At 41.1% G+C, this 20,946-nt stretch overlaps 1 long non-coding RNA gene across 1 annotated transcript in view; it reads left to right on the top strand.

Annotated features, from left to right (window-relative positions):
* Window positions 1-20,946, top strand: part of LOC119864410 — an 89,358-nt gene that overhangs the window by 21,741 nt on the left and 46,671 nt on the right. Inside the window, exon 2 of the long non-coding RNA XR_005373850.1 lies at window positions 14,366-14,439. This is a non-coding gene — a long non-coding RNA (uncharacterized LOC119864410). The remainder of the gene's footprint in view (window positions 1-14,365; window positions 14,440-20,946) is intronic.

The raw sequence follows: 20,946 nt of genomic DNA, 5'->3' as shown, positions 1-20,946 counted from the left end.
GCTGGGGCTCAACACCGTGCACGCCTCTGCGGTGAGCTCCCCCATCTCAGGGCTGTATCCGTGGGGCCAAGAGTGTGCACAGTCACCATGACATAGAGATGGGCCAGCGCAGGAGCCCCTGAGAGTGAGCCCCTGGGGTCTCATCTGCATGCTCTGGAGGTGACGTGAGCCGGGCACAAGCCTCCAGGGCTGCCACAGAACCGGCGGGGCCCTCAGCCGGTGGGGCTTCTTCTACCTACTGCAACAGCTGCGGTCACTGAGGCTGTGCTGCGACCAACAGTCTTGAATAATTTGAAAATAAAAAAGCAAGTGTGGGTGCTGGATCTGCTGGAAAACAAAACACAAAAACAAGGATCCCACCTGCAGGTTAAAATAGAAGTTTTACGGTCGCTTCAGGTCCTTTCATGGAAGTTCTTGAGGAGCTGCAGGGTGAAGACCAGCAGACCCGGGCCTGTGGGACCCCTTCATCTTCGGATGAGCGTGATCAGCAAATCTGCAGCCTGGACCGTTGACCCACAGCCACATGACGTGCAGCCGTGGGGAAAACAAAATATGCCAAGACCTTTGTCATGATCTGAGGGGACTTGAGGGAAGAGGAGGGTGATTCCAGATGATGCTGAGACCTTGAGACCCTGGAGCTACGCTGAAGAGTGCTGATGGCGCCCGTTTCCAGAGTCATAACCCGGTGCACCAGGCTTGCAAACCTGTGGTAAAGGGTTGGCACGGGGACAGATTCTGCACAGGTTCTATTTCCGTCCCACCTTGTTCACAAAACAAATGTCCCCCCGATGCCCGTGTCCACACTCCAGCGACTGACTCCTCTGCCCTCTTCCCAGAAGGTTCCATGTGGCCGGCACTCCTGTTCTCCTTTGAACAAGCTCACTATTTGGCTTTCTTTCTCTCTTTCCTCCTCCAGGCCCCTTCTTTGTAGACTCTTAATGGGAAAAGGCCACTATGCGTCTTTGCCTCCAGGGGCATTGCAATAGCTTCCTAACTGCCCCCCCCCCCCACCTCTCCCATCCTCTGGGTGTGTGCGTGGGTATGGATTTCTGACCCAGGTGAAGCAAGACTTTCTCGTTGGAGAGCAGATCTTTGTTATTGAGAGTCCTCTGGGTGTATCTCAAAACAGTTACCTTTCCACTCCCCTTGCCAGAGCCATGAGGGGATCTTGCTTGGTTCTTTCCCGAAAGAATCTGGGGGATCCTGGAGGGGGTGTGGGGCGCGGGAATCAGGAAAGCTGAGGGTCTCCCTAAGCCGTCAGGAGCTATTTGCTGTTTTCTATCAATTTGTCAAAATTACCCTTCAGATGTTCCTACCAGGTTGTGGCTCTAGCTGCTTCTGCTCCAGATGAGTACATCTTGGCTGTGAGCTCTACATTCTCCTGTGTCTTCAGATTTCAGGGTGGCCCTTTGCCCTGTAGCCTCAGTTCTCTGGCAAGTCCAGGAAAATTACTGATTTTCAGTTTGTTTCACTTTTTCTGGTGGTTAGGAGAGGGGTGACAACTTCTCTTTACATGTTAGTGCTGAAACCAGAAATCTATCCATAGCCTATTTTGAACACAGCAACCCATCAAATTCCCGGAATGTATAAGGCAGGTCACGTTGCTCCTCTGCTTCCATCTTGTCTTTGAGTGAAAGCCAACGCCCTTGCACTGGCACATAAGGCTTCCATGGTCAGCACACACTCTTGTCTACTCATTAGCCACTTCTCTTACTTCCTTTTCCTATGACTCCTCCAGTCACCTTGGTCTTCTGCTGTCCCTTGGACATACCAGGAGGCTCCCACCTCAGGGCCTTTGCACTTGCCTGGAATGATTCTTTCCCCTAGATGTCCATTGTCCCTAAACAAAAGTCACAGGTACCTTGTGATGCCTTCCCTGCCCACCCTATTTAATCTAACAACCCCAGCTCTTCCATCCTCATTTCCTCATCCCTTCCCAGCCTTATTTCCATAGCACTTTGCACCATATAACATACTTCATACAGTATTTTTCTAATTTTTTATGTGTGTTGTCTCTCTCTCCTACTGGATATTAAGTTCCAGGAGAGCGGGGATTTTTGCTTGTTTTATTCCTTGCTTTATAGACCACTGATATAATGAAGTTGTTAATTCAGGATTATCAGCTGTTGTTAAAACCATAAGTGAATGGACAGGTGGTGAATGAAACACTTGTACCATGCCAAAGCGACACCCCACAAATTAGCTTCAGGTTGCAAAGGGAAAAATGTTAGCTATTATATAGGGAAACCAAACTATCACAACTCGAATTCAGTGGTCTAGCTTAGTATTATTAACGGTGGGTCAACCAGATGTTCTCTGCTTTCTTGTGTTGCAAAATGAGATCGGTAACCTCACTTGTGAGTTATCTAGCCAGATATGCTTGACTTGAATCACTAGAGCCTCTAGATGTAGTTCTTAGTTATGAAGTAAGGAACAAGCTAAAATTCATCACGAAGAAACTGGACAAATTTAGAATGTGGGGTCTATCCTGTAAGACAACAGTTCAGGATCGTTAAATAAAGGATCTGTTGTAAATGGAAGGAGACAGAGGAATAAAATAGGTGCGATATGAGCTTGGCTAGGCTAGGATTTGTGCAAATCAATCTTAAAAGGTATATTTAGGTCCATGAAGAGTATCTAAATTGTAGTATTAGGTGAGATGAACATTTTCTGAAATAAAGATGATGAATGTGAACTGGAAAAATTAGCTTTCAGGGGGCTATGTTGATAATGATCTCATTTTGGTAAAAAATATATATCATTTTACTGTTGGGTAAAATAGTTACAAACGGTATGTACAGCATATTAAAAAGAAATATACACGTGCAGATTTAAAAAAATCAGACACTTAGCTCATAGATTTCTTTGAATTTTTGTTTCTGGATGAGAGGAAGGAAAATTGCTCTCAGGTACAAGTAAGAGAGGAGAGGGGATACACGGAGACCAGACTGCTTCATATTTCAAGATACAAATCTTCCACACGCATAAAGGCAAAGTGTTTGTTGTGGTCGTTTGAATGGCTGTAGGCACAGAACGGCTTATAATTGTGTGCCTCTAAAGACTCAAAACTTCTGGATTTGTTTAATTCAGATTGACCCTCCTCTAATTAATATAAATTCATGAATTTTATTAAATTATAATCTAGCCCTACTTATACATTAAAGTAAGTGTTTCAGAAAGTCTGGAAATTTCTACTTTAATCTGGTTTTTAATTTATAGACTCTACCTTGAAAGACAGAGTCTCAATGATTTGATCTCCAAGTGGTAGACTCTAAAGATTCTCCTTTCTTCCCTTCTCCATTCCTGCCTTCGCCCCTCCCTCTCTGTTTTCCTCTCTTCCCTCTCTTCATCCCTTCTCTCCCTTCTGCCGTCTTCATATTTTCTCTCTTTCTTTGCACCACCCACTAACACCGTATTCATTTCAGATTTTCTTTAAAGATTTTATGTATTTATTCACGAGAGACAGAGGCAGAGACACAGGCAGAGGGAGAAGCAGGCTCCACGCGGGGAGCCTGATGCGGGACTCGATCCCAGGACCTGACCTGGAGTCAGGGCCTGAGCCCAAGGCAGATGCTCAACCACTGAGCCACCCAGGCGCCCCATTTCAGATTTTGTTTTTAAAGAAAACTTAAGGGTCTTTCCTAACAAAACTCTCTCATTTCGTTCTTATCTGTCCTTTTTCAGAGAAAGCCACTACTTTGTTTTGTTACGTTTCTTATCTGTATGATTTTGTACTTTTTATATAAATACAAACTGAATGTTTCATGGTTCAGTAAAGCATAAATTACCATAAATTGCCTCTATAAACAATATGTCATATTTTTCATACTTTTGGACTTTATGTGTATTGTGCTATTCTAGAGTTTTACAGCTTTCCTATTTTGTCACCACTGTGGTTTTGAGATTTACCCATGTTTCTACAAGTAGGTAGATTTAGTCTGTTTCTTTTTAGCTGCTGCATAGGGTCTCACTTTATGAATATATCAAAATACATCCTTTAAAATTTTAAATATGTTTGAGTTCCTATGGTTTTGTTTTTAGAAATAATGCTGAAATTAACATTTGTTATGTCTCCCTTGGATATATGCAGTTTCTCCAAGATACCCACACAGAATCAGAAATGCTACGTGTTAGGCATCATGTATCCTCAACTTTACTAGACAGTACTAAATTGTGTTCCAGAGTAGTTGTTCCAGTTCCATCAATTATATATGGGAATTCCTGTTGCATCACATCTGGCCAATAACAGGTATTTCTAGGATGTAAAAATTAGTCAATTTGGGGGCACCTCAGTTGGTTGAGCATCAAACTCTTGATTTCAGCTCAGGTCATGATCTCAGGGCTGAGATGGAGCCCTGCTTTGGGCTCCACATTCAGTGTGGAATCTGCTTGAGATTCTCTCTCCTTTCCCTTCTTGCATTCTCTCTTTCTCTCTCTAAAATAAATCAATTAAATTTAAAAAAACTAGTCAACTTGATAAATTGTGAAATGATATCTCATTGCTTTAATCTTGTTTTCCTTATTACTAGTCAGATTAAAAATCTTTTCATATATTAAGTGGCCATTGGTTTTCCTGTTTTGTGAATTGCCCATTTTTCTGTTGGGTTATAGATTTTTATTTTTTCTTTTTATGTTCTGGATACTAATTCTTTTGTTAGTTACGCGTGTTGCAAATATTTTCTCCAGTCTTGTTTTTTCACTATTGGTGTTGTGTTTATTATAAAAAAAAAAAGCTTGGTTTTAATATAGTATATTTGCTGATCTTTCATTGTGCCATTTGTGCTTTTCTGTGTTTTATGTAAGAACTCCTTCCACACTTCAACATCACTTTAGCGTCTGTTCTTTTCTCCTTTTTTAATATTTTTAAGTAATCACTACATACAACATGGGGCTTGAACCCACAACCCTGAGATCAAGAGTTGCACGCTCCGTCAACTGAGCCAGCCAGGTGTGCCTCCTTTATTTCCTTCTAAAATGCTTAAGTCTTACTTTTTTCTGGAATATTTTGTTGAAGATTTTATTTATTTATTTGTGAGAGAGAGCATGAGGGAGAGGAAGAGGCAGGCTTCACCACTGAGGAGAGAGCTCAATCCCAGGGGCTCCATCCCAGGACCCCGAGATCATGACCTGAGCTGAAGGCAGATGCTTAAATAGCTGAGCCACCCAAGTGCCCCTAATCTTCCTGGAATATTTTTAATGTTTACAAAGTAAGGAATCATATGGATATCTTATTTCCCAATCACCACTAATTTATTAGCTCTTCCTTCCTCCACTGTAATCCCACCTCTGTCATATATCGAGTATCCACACATGTGGTTGTGTTCCACTTCTACTGAGCTATTTGTCTCTCACACTCTCTCATTTCTCTGACTTATGAATGGGATCATTTTTTTTTGTATTACATTGTCTAATTAGTTATTCTTGGTACATACAGTTACCAGTTTTTGTATGATGAGCTCATATTTGCCAGTCTTGCCGAATCTTTCATTAATGGTATATTTCTGACTTGAATTAAAGAGGCCTAGTTCCTACTCTCAGCTTTATCATTAACAAGTTCTGTGACCTTGAGAAAGTTACTAGTGTCACCAAATCTCAATGTTCTCTTTGGAAAGGGGCAGGTCATAATTATCTAATTCATGAGTTGGGTTGTTGTGAAGGGTAAGAAAATGGATGTAGATAGCCCGACGTTAAGTAGAGATCCCCAAAATGCTAGGTTCTTGTAAGAATCTTATTGTCTGGCAAAGAGTCTGATAATTAATAGATGTGTAATAAGGCTAATGAAATTAAAATTTACAAACACACACACACACACACACACACACACACACACACTGAAGACCCTTCTTGCCCTCCAAAGCTCCAGGTTACACAGGTTACTAGGACATTTCTCTAGTTAGGATGTCACAAGCTTCACTGTTTTTTTTTTCTTTCTTGAATAAGAACATACTATCCCTTTTATTAAAGAAATACAAAATATTAGGCTACGGGAAACTATTCTGGGGGAGATAACCACTGGAAGGACACAAAGTCATCTCTTGGTTTCAGGTAAGATGCATGTGCTTTATGTGATTCATTAGAGATCTTAAAGCTGTCAGGGGAAAAATGGCCATTACAATTATGTGACTTTAAAGTATTTTCCAAAAGAGCCATATCTGTCATCAGTTATGAAAGCTGACCAAATGTGCATGATGACAGACAGACAGCTGGTTCTCATTCATATTAAGTTCCTCTCAAGCAAAAGGAATGCTAAGGCAATCTGGCCTCATATTATGTTGATTCCAAAGTAATTACATTTGTTATTTCCTGGCGATGCAGTAAATCAAGCTGTGGCAAGTAGGTGGATATTTCACAGAAGTAATTTCGGAGACCATTAAATACGATCACGTGGTGTGTTGAACCCTCTTCTGCCTCAAGACAAATATTGTCCAGTGCAGGTGTGGGGGAAGGGAGAGAGTGAGAAACAAACTTATTTCCTTGAAAAGATGGGAAACGCAGGGTTTCCTACATGCAGAGCAAAATTTGTAAGAAACAAAGGGGTTCAGTGAAGGCATGTGTGGTCAAAGGAATGGACAGACTGCCCCTGTGCGAGAGATTTGCTATCTCTCTGTTCTCACTCCAGAGGCTGCCAAGTCCAGCTGCTTCCCAGGCAGTCATGTGCCTCCCCCAAACACACCTGCTATCCCAGCACTTTACTCTGGGGTAGGCCGGCCATTCATTAATGTCTACAGCACAAGGGTTTATGACCCTTCTGATTTCATTATAGTTAGAAACTCTGTAGAGCTTACTCCCATTCACATAAAGGCCAAATGCTTTTAGAAGCCTTTAATAAACCGATGGCCTAAAGGCTAAATTCAGGAGGGAATCTAATATAGGCACTAAAGGATCATTTTGTTGTCTAAAAAGTCTCCGTTCAAAAAATGGACATAAGTCTTCTTTTAGCCTGTGATCTGACCTCGCTTTGATACCAGCTTCCTAAAGTGTTATCAAAATGCAAGAATAAAGAAAACAAAGCTGAATTTGACTTTAAAGGGCATCCGATTTGCCTAGAAGTAAAATTAAGACTCACTGACTCTAACATTTCTTCCTGTAGACATCAGAGATTTAGTTATCAATTGCTCAATGCATTTTAAAGAATCGGAGAATAAAAAAATCTGGAATGCTTTAGAGGAGCACTGCCTGGAGGCCTTAGGAAAAGATGACCTCTGGAAGACCTACCCAGCTCTGCGCCATTCCTTGGGAGAGCACACAAAATGGATCCGTGTGTACAGCGGCAGAGGAAGGCAGGGCTCTTGACCCATTAAGGGGAGGTTAGTTTCAGCTGCCATGAAATAATTCAACCCAGTGGTGCAGACTTTTCACTTTGAAACTCTTCAGAGAAATCGGGTCTTTCTCAGTGTTTCCCATCTTTGTTTAACTTGGCCAGTGTTTGTCAGTTATTTAGCTCATAGCCCATTGAATTTCATTCAGGGAATCTGGAATCAGAAGTGACATAAACATATGGGGGCATGGGGGAGAGAGGGAGAGAGGGAGAGAGGGAATGAGAATTACCAAATGGGGAAAAAAAGACTTTTTTTTTTTTTGCTTAATTTTGTTTCTTTCTCTCCAGATCAATTTACTTCATCTACATATTATATTTCAAAAATGGCCAGGGACGGCTTATTTTGAGGGAAGTGGGTTTTGGTTCCTTATTTTGGGGAACATTTGCAATTCCAAAATATTCACTAAGTAAAATTAGTTTTTTATTTTTAAAGTAAGATTTATTTGGTAAATGGAAAGAAAAATGAATAAATATGTATAATGCATACAGTGTATTGTATATACACATAAGACATCACCTTTAGCAGATCCACAATACAGATAGTATAGAAAGTTCTGAGAAAAGCAGAATAGAGGAGCCCACACAAAATGGTGTGGAATTGTGGGTGAGAAATAGTCATTATATGTCTCTTTATTTATTCTTTTCTTTCCTCTACTTCGTATGAAGATGTCACAGACTTTCTGCTCTGTGGGGCCCACAATGCCGGCCGTGCCTAGGCTGGGTTTTACGTGCTCATTCCCCCCATCTGGGGAGCACCACGCTGTGGCAGGAGCCTCAGCTGCGTGGGGATCCAGACTTTCCTGCTAGTTTTCCCACTAACCATCTGCGTGCCCTGGGAGACCTCACTTCATCCCTTAGCCCCTCGTTTCTGCACTTAACTTGATATAAGGTGGATTTGCAGTACAGTTTCATTAATTAATTAACGAGTATGGATTTGACCCGGAACTTGGAGACTTAAGGCTCCCCCTGTCCCATTCAGTAGTTCTGGTCACCATTTTTCACTCAGAAAAATCAATGGATTTTTACTGCATTGGCTGACAAGATGGCATATCAGCTAGCAAACTTAGCATTTCTAGATATGTCAAGAAAGGTGCACTTTAATATTATTAAGAAATTCCTGGGGATCCCTGGGTGGCGCAGCGGTTTGGCGCCTGCCTTTGGCCCAGGGTGTGATCCTGGAGACCTGGGATCGAATCCCACATTGGGCTCCTGGTGAATGGAGCCTGCTTCTCCCTCTGCCTGTGTCTCTGCCTCTCTCTCTCTCTGTGACTATCATAAATAAAAAAAAAAAAAAAAAGAAAAAGAAATTCCTGAAATTGTTTGTTTCAGCCTTGGGGTTTTAAGCTATGCTGATTTTGCATACTTTTCAAAATGATTTAAAATAATTGCACCCCTTCGTCTAGCATGATGTAACCTTCCTCCAAAGCACATGGCTCAGGGAGCACAGCATAAGTTAGATGTCGGGTCCATTCACCCTCCTCAGCCAGGAAACACCACTGTGTAGCACACTGTGAAACAATACGTGGGGGCCCAGGAGGTATCGTGTGCATGACAATTCCAAGGCATGCGTAAACCTTACACTACCTGGGAAGCGGTCATGTCTCCTTCCAATCACTGATAGGTACAGTTTGGCTTAAAATCAGAGGTCTCGGGCAGCCCAGGGGGCTCAGTGGTTTAGAGCCGCTTCAGCCCAGGTCATGATCCTGGAGACCCGGGATCGAGTCCCACGTCGGGCTCCCTGCATGGAGCCTGCTTCTCCCTCTGCCTGGGTCTCTGCCTCTCTCTCTCTCTGCTCTCTGTGTCTCTCATGATTTTAAATAAAATCTTAAAAAAAAAAAATCAGAGGTCTCCAGAGTAAGGAACTGTAAAGGGAGCATAAGATGATCTATGAGTATGCCAAAGGATTATAATAAAAATTTAATTTACATTAACCTTAAAAAATTAAACTTCACCAATTTTCTGGTGATTTTGTGTGTGTGTGTATTAAAATAAATAAAATACGATATTTACATTTTACCTATTTTTAAATACAATTCACTGGCAATAAGTATGTTCACAGTATTAGGCAACCATCACTACTATCTACTTCCAAAACTTCTGCAGTATCCCAAACAGAAACTCTGTGTCCATTAAACAATAATTCCCCCCCCGTTCGCTCTTCCCCTTCGCTCATGGTAACTTCTATTCTACTTTCTATCTCTACGAATTTGTCTATCAGTGTCCATATTGTCTCATTTGAATGGAATCATATATTTATCCTTTCTTGTGTAGCTATTTCAGTTAGCTTAGTGTTTTCATAGTTCATCCATGATCAGAATTTTACTCCTTTGAGGCTGAATGGTATTCCATTGTATGGGTTTACCACATTGGCTTATTTATTCATCCGTTGAAGGACATTTGGGTTGTTTCTACCTATTGGCTATTGTGAATAATGCTGCTATGAACACTGGCATTCAGGTATCTGTTTTAGTCCCTGTTTTGAATTCATTGGGGTATAGACCTAGAATTAGAAGCCCGGATCACATGATAATTTTATGTTTAACTCTTCAAGGAACCACCAAACTCTCTCCACAGTGACTGTACCACTTTCCATAACCACTAACAGAGCATGAATTTCCAGCATCTCTACATTGCCAGTGCAGGTTATTTATTTTATTCTTTACAGCAGCTAGCCTAATGGATGGGAAGTATTGATTGGCATTTTCCTGATGATTAGTGATGTTGAGAATGTTTTCATGTGCTCATTGGCCATTTGTATATCTTCTTCAGAGAAATGTCCACCTAAGTCCTTTGCCCACTTTTTAATTGAGCTGCTCATTTTTTTTGTTGTGGAATGATAGGAATGTTATGTATTCTGGACATTAATTCCTTATCAGATATATGATATGAAAATATTTACTCCTATTCCATGAATTATCCATTCACTCTGTTGGTCGTGTCCTTCAATGTACAGATGTTTTAAAACTTTGATCAAGTGGGACACCTGGGGGGCTCAGGGGTTGAGGCCTGCCTTTGGCTCAGGTTGTGATCCCAAGATCCTGGGATTGAGTCCCACATCGGGATTGCTTCTTCTTCTGCTTGTCTCTGCGTCTCTCTCTGTGTCTCTCATGAATAAATAAAATCTTTAAAAAAAAAACAACTTTGATAAAGCCCAATTTATCTATTTTTTGTTATTCTTTGCACAACTAAATATATTCATTACCGGTGATGTCTTATCCACCACATGACCATTTGTCATCCGGTGTAGAAGCTATTTTGTAGGTAGGATAGGAGTTCGATATCATGAAGAGTTGGTAGTGGTAGCTTCATGCGACTGGTTATTACCAGTGTAGTGTAATGCCTTGTAATTCAAGTGTTTCCAGAAGTTGATGTTTGGGTCATATTTTTATGTTATTTATATATATATATTTCTATTTTCATTTATCTCTTTGCTAAATTAACATTCACAATTGTGGAACCAAATCATAAAGAAAATATTTTACCGAAAATTCAAGTGCAAAATAAAACTAATAATGTAAGCTGAAGGCAATAATAAGACCATAGCAGAGTTGACACTTCTACTCTTTGTAGCAGCTCTTTATCAGCCACATTAAGAGGATCTGACAAGAAGTCAGTAAAAATTAACAAATATCAACGCAACTATTTAAAAATATGTATTTAACTCAACTATGGTTAACCGCATATCAAAGTAAGCATACCTTGTGTGTTAGGGTATTAGTCGATGTATGGACATATGAAAATTTGTAAGATACTTATAAATATTTAATTTATTATATCATTTTAAATACATTTTAAAAACTATTGCATCTAGAACATATTTTTAGGGTAGGTTAATACCATACATGTACATAAATTTTTATATAACCAACATTTACTGGGGACGCATCCTCCAATTTTTCTCATTGATATGGGTATTTTAAAAAGTTTAGGGTCCACTGGAATGCATAAAAAGAAGTAAACTTACAGATATATTTATCTATCAACTTTGTCATATGGAAAACTGGCACATTTTTATGCCTAGAATTTCCTCTCATTTAAAAAATGTAACGTTGACTTGATTCCAGTCTGTTTGGCAAAAGTTCCCTGATGGATCACTGCAAAGGCAACAAAGCATTAGCACATTTGGCTTTATTATTTATGTGACAACAAGTGTGTTTTTTCGTTTGTGTCTATACAGAGTCTGTGTATATATAGTTGAGTAATCCTTGGGACAAAACACTTGTAACCCCAGGAGACTGGTCTGATTCCCAAAGAAAATAGCACAGCTGAGTTGTGTGGTGAAAGCCATGCTGGACCTCCGTTGTGTTAATAGAGAAGCTAATTTTCTCAACTGCAAACTGTGGATAATCCTTCACGTTGAATCTGGGGTTCTCAATGTACCATTCTATTATCCAAGCTCATAGATTTGCTAGGGTCCTTATTTACCCAGACATGCTCCCACTGTTTACCCTTCTGCCCATTTCACTGCTCATTAGCACATCCATCCAAGTGAACCAGGGCAGGGATGGGAATTTTATTTGGTGGCTTTATTCCTTTGTTGTTTACATTGGCATGAAAGTTTTGGGTTATACATGAATCTTCTTTACCCATATGGATCTTGACTTCACAGCCATGGATAATCAACTGCCAATCAAACCTACTTTCAAAACATCCATCTTAAAACTAAGACAAGCTTTTCTGATCATGCTTTAGATGATCATAGTTGTAAAGCTGCTTATGAGAAAACCTGGAATTTTGATGTGACTTTATAATAAACTTATGCACTAGAAGGGCAGCAAAGCCAGGCTAGATACTGAAAATTTTTATACTTGAAACGACCTGAAGTTAATCGAGAAAAATGTATTCAGCTTGTAGTTATGCCCCTCACTTAAAACCTGCAGGTTGGGGGCCCCTGGGTGGCTCAGTCAGTTAAGCATCTCACTCTTGATTTTGGCTTAGGTCATGATCTTAGGGTCATGAGATCGAGCCCTGTCTGACTCTGTGCTGGGTGTGGAGATTCTCTTTTTGACCCCTCAAGCCCTGGCTCATACTCTTTCTTCTCTGAAAAAAAAAAAAAAAAAAAGAATCACAGGAGTTAGAAGGGAACCTCAAGAGCACCATATCATCTTTCCTCCTCTCTGAAATTTATAGTATATAAGGGAGTATTAACTCTCTTAACACAGAATTTCCCTGTATAATTTCCTTGAGAGACATCCTTTTTGTCCATTTCAGAGGATAATTTCTGGACTGTTTGAGGTGATGGGGAGCTTTCTACCTTCTAAAGGGGATCACCAGCACCTTAAATTGTTCAAGTCCAGATTTGATCTTCAGTTGGCTGACCCCTTCCCTTATCACATCTATCTATGGCTTTCTTACTCTTTAGTCCCAAGGAATCTGTTCTTTGGCTTTGCTTAACCTCTAGGTCGATCGTCTTTTCATTTTTCTCTAGTCTACGAGACATATTTGTCTTCATATGCTTCTCTGCTTAGTCAGGATCCCACAGTCCTTCGCCTCAACTTCTCTCTTAACAACTAGTTCCACTTCCCTGGTTTCTTTTCTGAGTGTAATCCTGCAACTGGCCACGTTCAGTCCCATTGAATCATCAGACCCTGGCTATCAGAGAAACCTGTCCACTTAGAGGCCCAAATAAGAAAGGGCTCTTCTGTCCAACATGCAGCCCAGCTCTGTGTCTTCATGCCCCTGGAACCCCCAGCACATCTATGAGACCTTTGTCAACTTGTGACATTTTTCAAAGGTGCAACAGCTCTCCGAGTAGCATCAACAGATCTTACTCACTCCAATCTGCTGGTGGTTCTTGGGATGGGATGCAGAACCTGCTCAAACTGGGTAGTGGGAAAGGAGGAGTGGAGTTATGAGTGGACCAATAAAGGCAGTAGGACATTTAAATAAAATATAAACTGAGTCATTCTGAGACTTTTTATAGAATGTAGGTCACCTAATAGAGAGACTGTATTTCTTATCTATCTAAATTACAAAAAAGGTGACCAGACTCTGATCAAGAGTGATAACGTGTCAGAAAACGTCCAGGATAAATAGCCACCCACGACACCGGCTCCACATCCTGCATCAAATCATTTTTGTTTAACCTAAAAGAAGGAGAGAGACATAGAGAATGCTTGAACAGAACACTGGAGCTAGGAAGTAAATCTTCTCCAATCATAACCAAACTGGGTTTCTTAGTTTCCTGCTTAGAAAGTAGGCGCTGAGTCAGGAATCTGGGTTTCCCAAGGCAGAGCATCCTTAATGAATGTTTAGTATATTTTTGACACAGACCAGACTCCAGAGCTTTCCCAGTGGAGGGCTAAGCCTGTGCTGTTGTTGACAAAAATGTCTTTCAAACGGCTCGCGAACAGGGACAACCCGGACTCTGCACCGGGCCAGCAGTCTGCTCCCTCTCACCCTGCACCAGGGCGTCTGCACCCTGCATGGTACTGCCTGCACAGCACAGTGTCTCTACCTCAGCCAGGAGGTTGTTCAGGTTTCTCCTGTTCAGGTTTCCCGTGGCAGCTGTTCTAATCCTTCAATATTCTGCAGTTTGATGACTCAGTTACACTCACTTTATGCTCAACAGGTAATCATGCTTCCTACTTCACGGGAAATAGATGGCATCACTGCTTAGCTAAGAACAAGTCATAAGAATTGCATCTCTTATTACAGTAATCCCTCCCTTATGTGCAGGGGACATGTTTCAAGACCCCAAGTGGGTGGTCCCTAGAGCCTTGGATAGGATAGTATCAGACTCTACATATACTATGTTTTTTTTCCTTTACATACATACCTGTGGTAAACTTTATAAGTTTGGCACAGTAAAAAATTAACAACCATAACCAATAATAAAATAGAAATATTACAACAATACACTCTAATAAAAGTGATGCTAACATGGCCTATTTCTCTCTCTCTCAGAATGTTTTAATGTACTCATCCTTCTTCTGGTGATGGGAGATGAGAAAGTGCCTACGTGGGGAGAAGTGAGCTGAATGATGTCGGAGCTATGACATAGCATCGGGCTTCTACTGACCTTTGGACCCTATTATTTGCTTTCAGATGCAGTCAGTCGACCCCTGGTAACTGAAGCCACGGAAAGTGAAACCAGACATAAGAAAGGCTGGCTGTTCCAGGTAGCGCTTTTATTGTTTTTCCAAGTGGTCTCATTAATATTAACATCACCTTTGTGTAGACTTACTCTTCCCTCCTTTCAAGACACTATGAAGCCTTGGAGAGTTCAAATCTAGGTCTGAGGAGCCACTAAGCCTCTGCTCTTTTTAAAAACAATTTTTTTTAAAGATGTACTTGTTTTAGAGAGAAAGTGGGTGGGGAGTTGGGGAAGGGGCAGAGAGAGAGGGAGAGAAGCAGACTCCCTGTTGAGTGTGGAGCCTGACCTGGAGCCTGATCCCATGACCCTGAAATCAGGACCTGAGCCGAAATCAAGAGTCAGATGCTCAACCAAAGGAGCCACCAAGATGCTCCACCTCTGCCCTTTTTATTACTTCATGCTTTCTCTAGAAAACAGAACATATTGAAACAAAAACTAATCCAAACCCAACCTTTTTTTCTCATCTGCTCTAGCTATCTTTTAATGTGGACAAAGATCTTAAAGTTTGGAGATCTTTTGACAAAGTAAAAGCTGAATAGAGATTGCGTTCAAGGGTGCCTGGGTGGCTTGGTCAGTCAAGCGTCCGACTTGATTTCAGGTCAGGTTATGAACTCAGGGTTGTTCAGGCTCTGCACTGAGCATGGCGTCTGCTTGAGGTCCTCTCCATCTCCTCTCCCCCTCCTGCTCACTCTCTCTCTCAAGTAACTAAATAAAATCTTTAAAAAAGAGAAATTGCATTCAAATGTGAGCAGTTGATAGGAATGCATTTCCGTACAGATTGTAATGAAGGGGGAGCGTGAGGGTGAGGCGCTGGTTGAGGACAGAGTGGGTTGAGGGTGAGCTGCGGGACGGCTTCAGCATGTGAAAGGAGGAAACTTGGGAAAACCAAATGCAAGCACTAAGTGGTTCTCAGCGTTACCTACTCTTGGCCGCGTCTGTCAGTGTGGTGACTACTTCGGCAAGAAGAAATAACCAAGGCATTGCCTCTAAAAAAGAGCAATGGCTGGAAAGTTAAGGGAGTGACTTAGGTTAAAGGTCATCGATTAGAGATCACCTCCGTTTGTCTGAGGGTAGTCTCAATCAGTGTCTGCCCAAGTGTTAGCCAAGACTTCATTATGGTGAAAAAGAACCATCAAAATATTCATTTGTGGAGCATGGTCGTAACCCAGGGGGATAAGCCCTCAGCTCATGGATGGCAGTGTGACCAGATTCAAGGACAACATTGTTTGTTTTCCGGAGGAACATTCCACTCACTTCCTCTCTTTTTTTTTTTTTTTAACTTAACAAATTGTGGAACCATTCATTCTCTAGAGGTTCAAGGAAGAAAAACAAATTGTATTTAAATGAACATTTGGTATTTGGTTCAGCAAACTAATGTGACCTGGAGTCATCTTAAAAACTTTTTTTTTTTTTTTTTTTTTTTTTTTTTTTTTTTAGCAGAAGGAGTCTCTTTCTATGGCCCAGACACAGGTCCAAGTTCTTATTCGGCTCTGGACTTAAATTGAGTAACTCCTTATTGAAAGTAGACTGCTTGGCTGTGTGTCTCCTGGAATTGATCTCCTCCAGGACATAAATGTTCTCAGCTAATGAGACGCCTTCTTGTTATTACTTATAAAGTCACTAATAATTTTCTGAGAGTCTGTGTATAAAATTTATGTTCAGTGCGTATCCTCCCATACAATAACCTGAGTAGCTGTTTTCCCATTAAGGCAAACTCATTGCTAATGTATTTCAGTAGAAGTTTTATTCCAAAGGGTTTCTCTGGCCGTTGGAAATATTTTTTTCATAATTTTATATAAGCCGATAGGTTATTGATAGGCTTGTTTATAGATTATTCCACTGTTTATATCTCTGATTAGGAAATGCATAGGATCAATTGGGATTTTTTTTTTTTTAAGATTTAATTTATTTATTCCTGAGAGACAGAGGCAGAGACAGAGGCAGAGGGAGAAGCAGGCTCCATGCAGAGCCCAATGGTGGACTTGATCCCTGGACCCCGGAGTCACACCCTGAACCTAAGGCAGGCGCTCAACCCCTGAGCCCCCAGGTGCCCCTAAAATCAATTGTTAAGGAAGTGTGATTCAGTAACACAGCTCTTTGAGGAGTATGCGAGTGAGACCTGGAGGCCGCATAGAGGTGTGACTCTCCTGCAGTCTGTCACTAAGTATCTGTTCTTCTCTGTGTAAACTGTTCATCCTGGCCTTTCTGAAGCAAGAACCAAAGTTGAGGGGAAGAGAACCTATCGGAGTTAACTCTGTATCCAGGGAACAAGCTTAAGCTAATTGTCCCATCAGGGGTTTGAATCCATGACCTTGATCAATTGAGCTAAGTGATAAGGGGAAACCTATGAGAGAAACCTGATGTCAGGTCTAAGGAACTACATGGTCTCAGGTCACCCCAGCATCAGCGTTTCAGTTGTCACTATTAACTCAAGGAATTTTGGAAACCATATTTTTAGGAACATTTTTTGATATGCCTTACAAAGCTAGAAAATTCTTCGCCTCCAACAGTGTAGATATGGCGCCATGACAAACTCATGGGGAATGATAATAGTCTCTGGACTTACTGGGGTTACAATGGGCATTTTCAAAGCAGAAAGATTTCTTTTCTACTATATGTGTCACAATGAGAAAAAGCCATAAGGTACTAGAACTATTGCTATCATCATTCACTTCCAGAGGGAAAATGAGAATTGACTTGACTTCCTATTGACCCATAATCCTGGGCATGAGGGAAATGTGTCATTCATTCATTCATTCTTCTTCTTCTTCTTCTTCTTCTTCTTCTTCTTCTTCTTCTTCTTCTTCTTCTTTTAAGATTTAATATATTTATTTGAGAGAGAAACAGAGATAGTGAAAGCATGAGTGGGGAGGAGAGGGAAGCAGGTTCCCAGCTGAGCAAGGAGCCCGATATGGCGCTCAATTCCCAAGTCCCTGGGATCATGACCTGAACTGAGGGCAAATGCTTAACTGACTGAGCCGCCCAGGTATCCCTCATTCTTTTAATCAAAAATATTCATTGAGCTTCTTTTTGGTGGCAAGAATTGTCATAGGCAGTGACAATGCAGAGATGACCAAGAAGACCAAGACCAAGATGGACAAGGCCTGGTTCCCATAGAGCCTGTATTATAGCAGGAACATAGTGAATCAACAAGGAAGCAAGTACATGAGCAAGAATTGATCACCACATGCTGATAGTACCTGACCCCAAGTTCTCATGATGAGATTTTCTCAAACTTCAAAAATATGCTCTCCTGGAGTCACAAATTGTTGAAAATTATAGATAAGTTGCAGTGGATGTGGTTTATTGGATGGAATGAGATGAAAGATCAAATATGAAGCATTTTTGCAGTTTCCATTAAAAGTCTGAAATCACACACACATTCAAATCCTACCTCCTCCACTTGTTAGTATTAGGAACTCGGGAAAGTTTTTTAATCTTTCTGAGTGTCAGCTTGCTGGTCTGTACAAACGATACAGGTTTGGTGTACTTTGGTACGAAGTAAAACACGTGGCACTTAGCAGATACTCAAGAAATATCATTCCTCCCTTCCAGTGAAAAAGGACGGCATTCCTTCCTACAACAACCAGGTGTGACTTATTTTGACCATTAGGTATAAGCAAATTCAGAAATACAGTAAAGAATTTGAACTATGTTGCTTTGCAGAATGATTTTATTAAAATACATATAGTTCCCTCAAGAGCGTTGTTGCCCTTACCCGTAAAGGCAGTTCCATTATAACCCTGCTTTTCAAGATAAAATGAACATTTGCTAAATCATATTTAACTTTTCACTAGTGATTTACAACAGTCTTTATCTGAAGATACTTTTCTTCCAACTTTCCAGAGTTGAGGAACAGAGCAGACAATAGGTTAAGGGGAGAACTGCATGTTTGACTTAAAACTTTTCATCTCTCTGCTCTGATCTAAGCATTCCTTTTCCAGGTAGAGGTTTGGCATTTTCAAAGCAAAAGAATCAAGTTTCTTGGCACTCTGTGGCCTGAAACATTTATCAAAATAAACCCCAGGAGCTGGGCCCTGCACCAGCCTTTGGAGATTAGAAGAATGCTGTGCATGTGGCCAGGGGTGTGAGAGAGGGGAGATGATTGCCCCTGAGGGACCTGGTTTCTGGAGGCTTCTGTGCTCCAGCCCGGCTGTCTCTCTATTAGTAACAAAGACTAGCTTTCCTCAGCCCTAGGCATCTGGCTTCGTTCCCAGATGCTGCTCTGAGGCCAGAAAATGTCTGGGTGTTTTAGATTCAGTAATACTTGGTATAGTAAGAACGGTGATAGTAATAAAAATTACATTAGTTATTATAAGTATTACATACTTAATATTTATAAATCTATAAATACACATAGTATATATGATAATTGCATTAAATAACATATAACAATAAGCATTGTTACTTACAGAAATAACGATATTTTGGTGTACTTACCGAGAATTTCACACACATCACCTCTTTGAAACTCGGACCCAAATATTTTGTTTTATTTAAAAAAATGTTTTTTAAAGATTTGTTTATTTTATTTTATTTTTTGCTATTTATTTTTTTAAGATTATTTATTTATTTATTCATGAGAGACACACAGAGAGAGGCAGAGACACGGGCAGAGGGAGAAGCAGGCTCCCCAGACCCGGGACCTCGACCTGAGCCAAAGGCGGACGCTCAACCACTGAGCCACCCAGGTGCTCCTGTTTATTATTTGAGAGAGAACTGCAGAAGTGAGAGAGAGCATGCGGGGGTGGGATGGGAGGGGGTAGAGGGGGAGTCTTAAGGGGACTCTGCACTGAGCACAAAAGCTGACTTGGACCTGGATCTTATAACCCTGAGTGCATGACCTGAGCCGGAATCAAGAGTTGATGCTTAACTCACTGAGCCACCCAGGTGCCCCGAAACCCAAATATTTTGATTTAGGTGCTATTATGTCCTCATTTCACAGAAGGGGAAACCCAGCTGCAGTTCAGTGAAATAACTTCTCCCAAGTCACCTAGCAGGTAAGTGAAGCTGGGAACCGAGGCTTTACAAGTCGTCTCTCACCCCCATGGGCACGTCTACAGTCAACCTCCTTTTCTGTTAGTGACCCCAGGACTTAGGTAGCAGCAGCGTTGAAATGTAAATATCAGCAACATAATCTGTCGTGATCAATGACATTAGGAGAGCAACGCGGGCCTTCCCCCGAAGAAATACAGAGAACACACATTTCCTCTCCATCCTAGCTAATGCTGTGCACTTGGGACGGTGCTCTAATTTAATTAGCAAAGACAGTAAATCAGTTGAGGAAAAAGGAGGAAGCACTTGTGATCTGGAGAGACAATTTATATCTTTGGTTTGTAAAAGTCCAAAGAGCTTGTGTTTTCTTTTCCCTTCTTGATGTCAATTCTTATGTTAGTCCTTGTTGTTTTTGCATCTGCAAGTAAATGACCCAATGACTAGTTTTTCTTTTGTGCTCATGGACCTAAAGCCCAGATGGCTTCAGACATAACCTTCTCACCCTTTGCACGGTTTTTTGGCCAATCACTGAGCTCAATTCTGAGAGAGTCTTTCAGGCTCATTTGCTACCAGAACCTGAGGTGAGAGTTTACACCTTCTGGTTTTTGTTTACAAAGGTTGCTTTCATCCAAAATAGCATCCCGTGTTCCAGAAAAACTAAGATGTGTCATTGCTCACTTTGAAGGACCCATATTAGGCTGACATTTTCCCTGAGGTCCCACGCGCTGGAGGAGTAGTCAAAATTCTAACATTGCAGGTCCACCAACTTGGCAGTTTCTTTCAAAAAGGTCAGCTGAAACACAAAAGCCCAGTTTTTGAAAAAGCAGGACCACGAGGCGCTTTGACCACGAGGATAAACAAATACCCATTAGACACCCTTTTTTGGTTTCACGTTATTTTCTTCTGGTGATTTTAATGCATCTCCACACGCGCTGTGAATCGGAAACTGATTGGGAATCCAAAGTCCAGACTGACTTACTGGCTTAGTATTTTGGAATACTCAAGTCAATTCAGAGCTCTCCAGCCAGCCCCACTGACCAGGACATCTGTAAATCTGTTTTCATGTGATATTTGTCGGGGAAAGGAGACTAAAGGATGGTGGAAAGAATGGAAAGGAGAAATTAGCGTGAATCCTGCCTTCTTGCCACAATGTTTAGCTCAAAGAGCCCGAATAACTCATTTATTCACCTAACAAATATCGTGAACACTTACTACGGTCAGAGGACCATGTGGGGAGATGCTAGTGGTGGAGATACACCAACAATTACAATAAAGTGTGGCAAATGGCACAATGGGGGTAGGAGGCTTTCTTGTAATATTTGAAGGATTTGGTTTGGTCACATGATTCAATTTATCGTCTGTGTTTTCAAAGGAAGAAATTAAAAATAATGTTTAGAGATATGAAATTCTGACTTCAGCTGGGTTATAATAATAGTGCAAGTGTGTACACTGCAAAGTAGTGAACTTCTTGTCACTGGTACTAATCAAATAAAGGCCTGTCATTCAAGAGATTTCTGCTTGGGAAAAACCACTGGAG

Source organism: Canis lupus, chromosome 19 (genome assembly GCF_011100685.1).
Source record: "Canis lupus familiaris isolate Mischka breed German Shepherd chromosome 19, alternate assembly UU_Cfam_GSD_1.0, whole genome shotgun sequence".
Lineage (NCBI taxonomy): Eukaryota > Metazoa > Chordata > Mammalia > Carnivora > Canidae > Canis > Canis lupus.
Note: the sequence above shows the minus strand (reverse complement) of the source record. Positions and strands in the feature narration are given on the sequence as shown.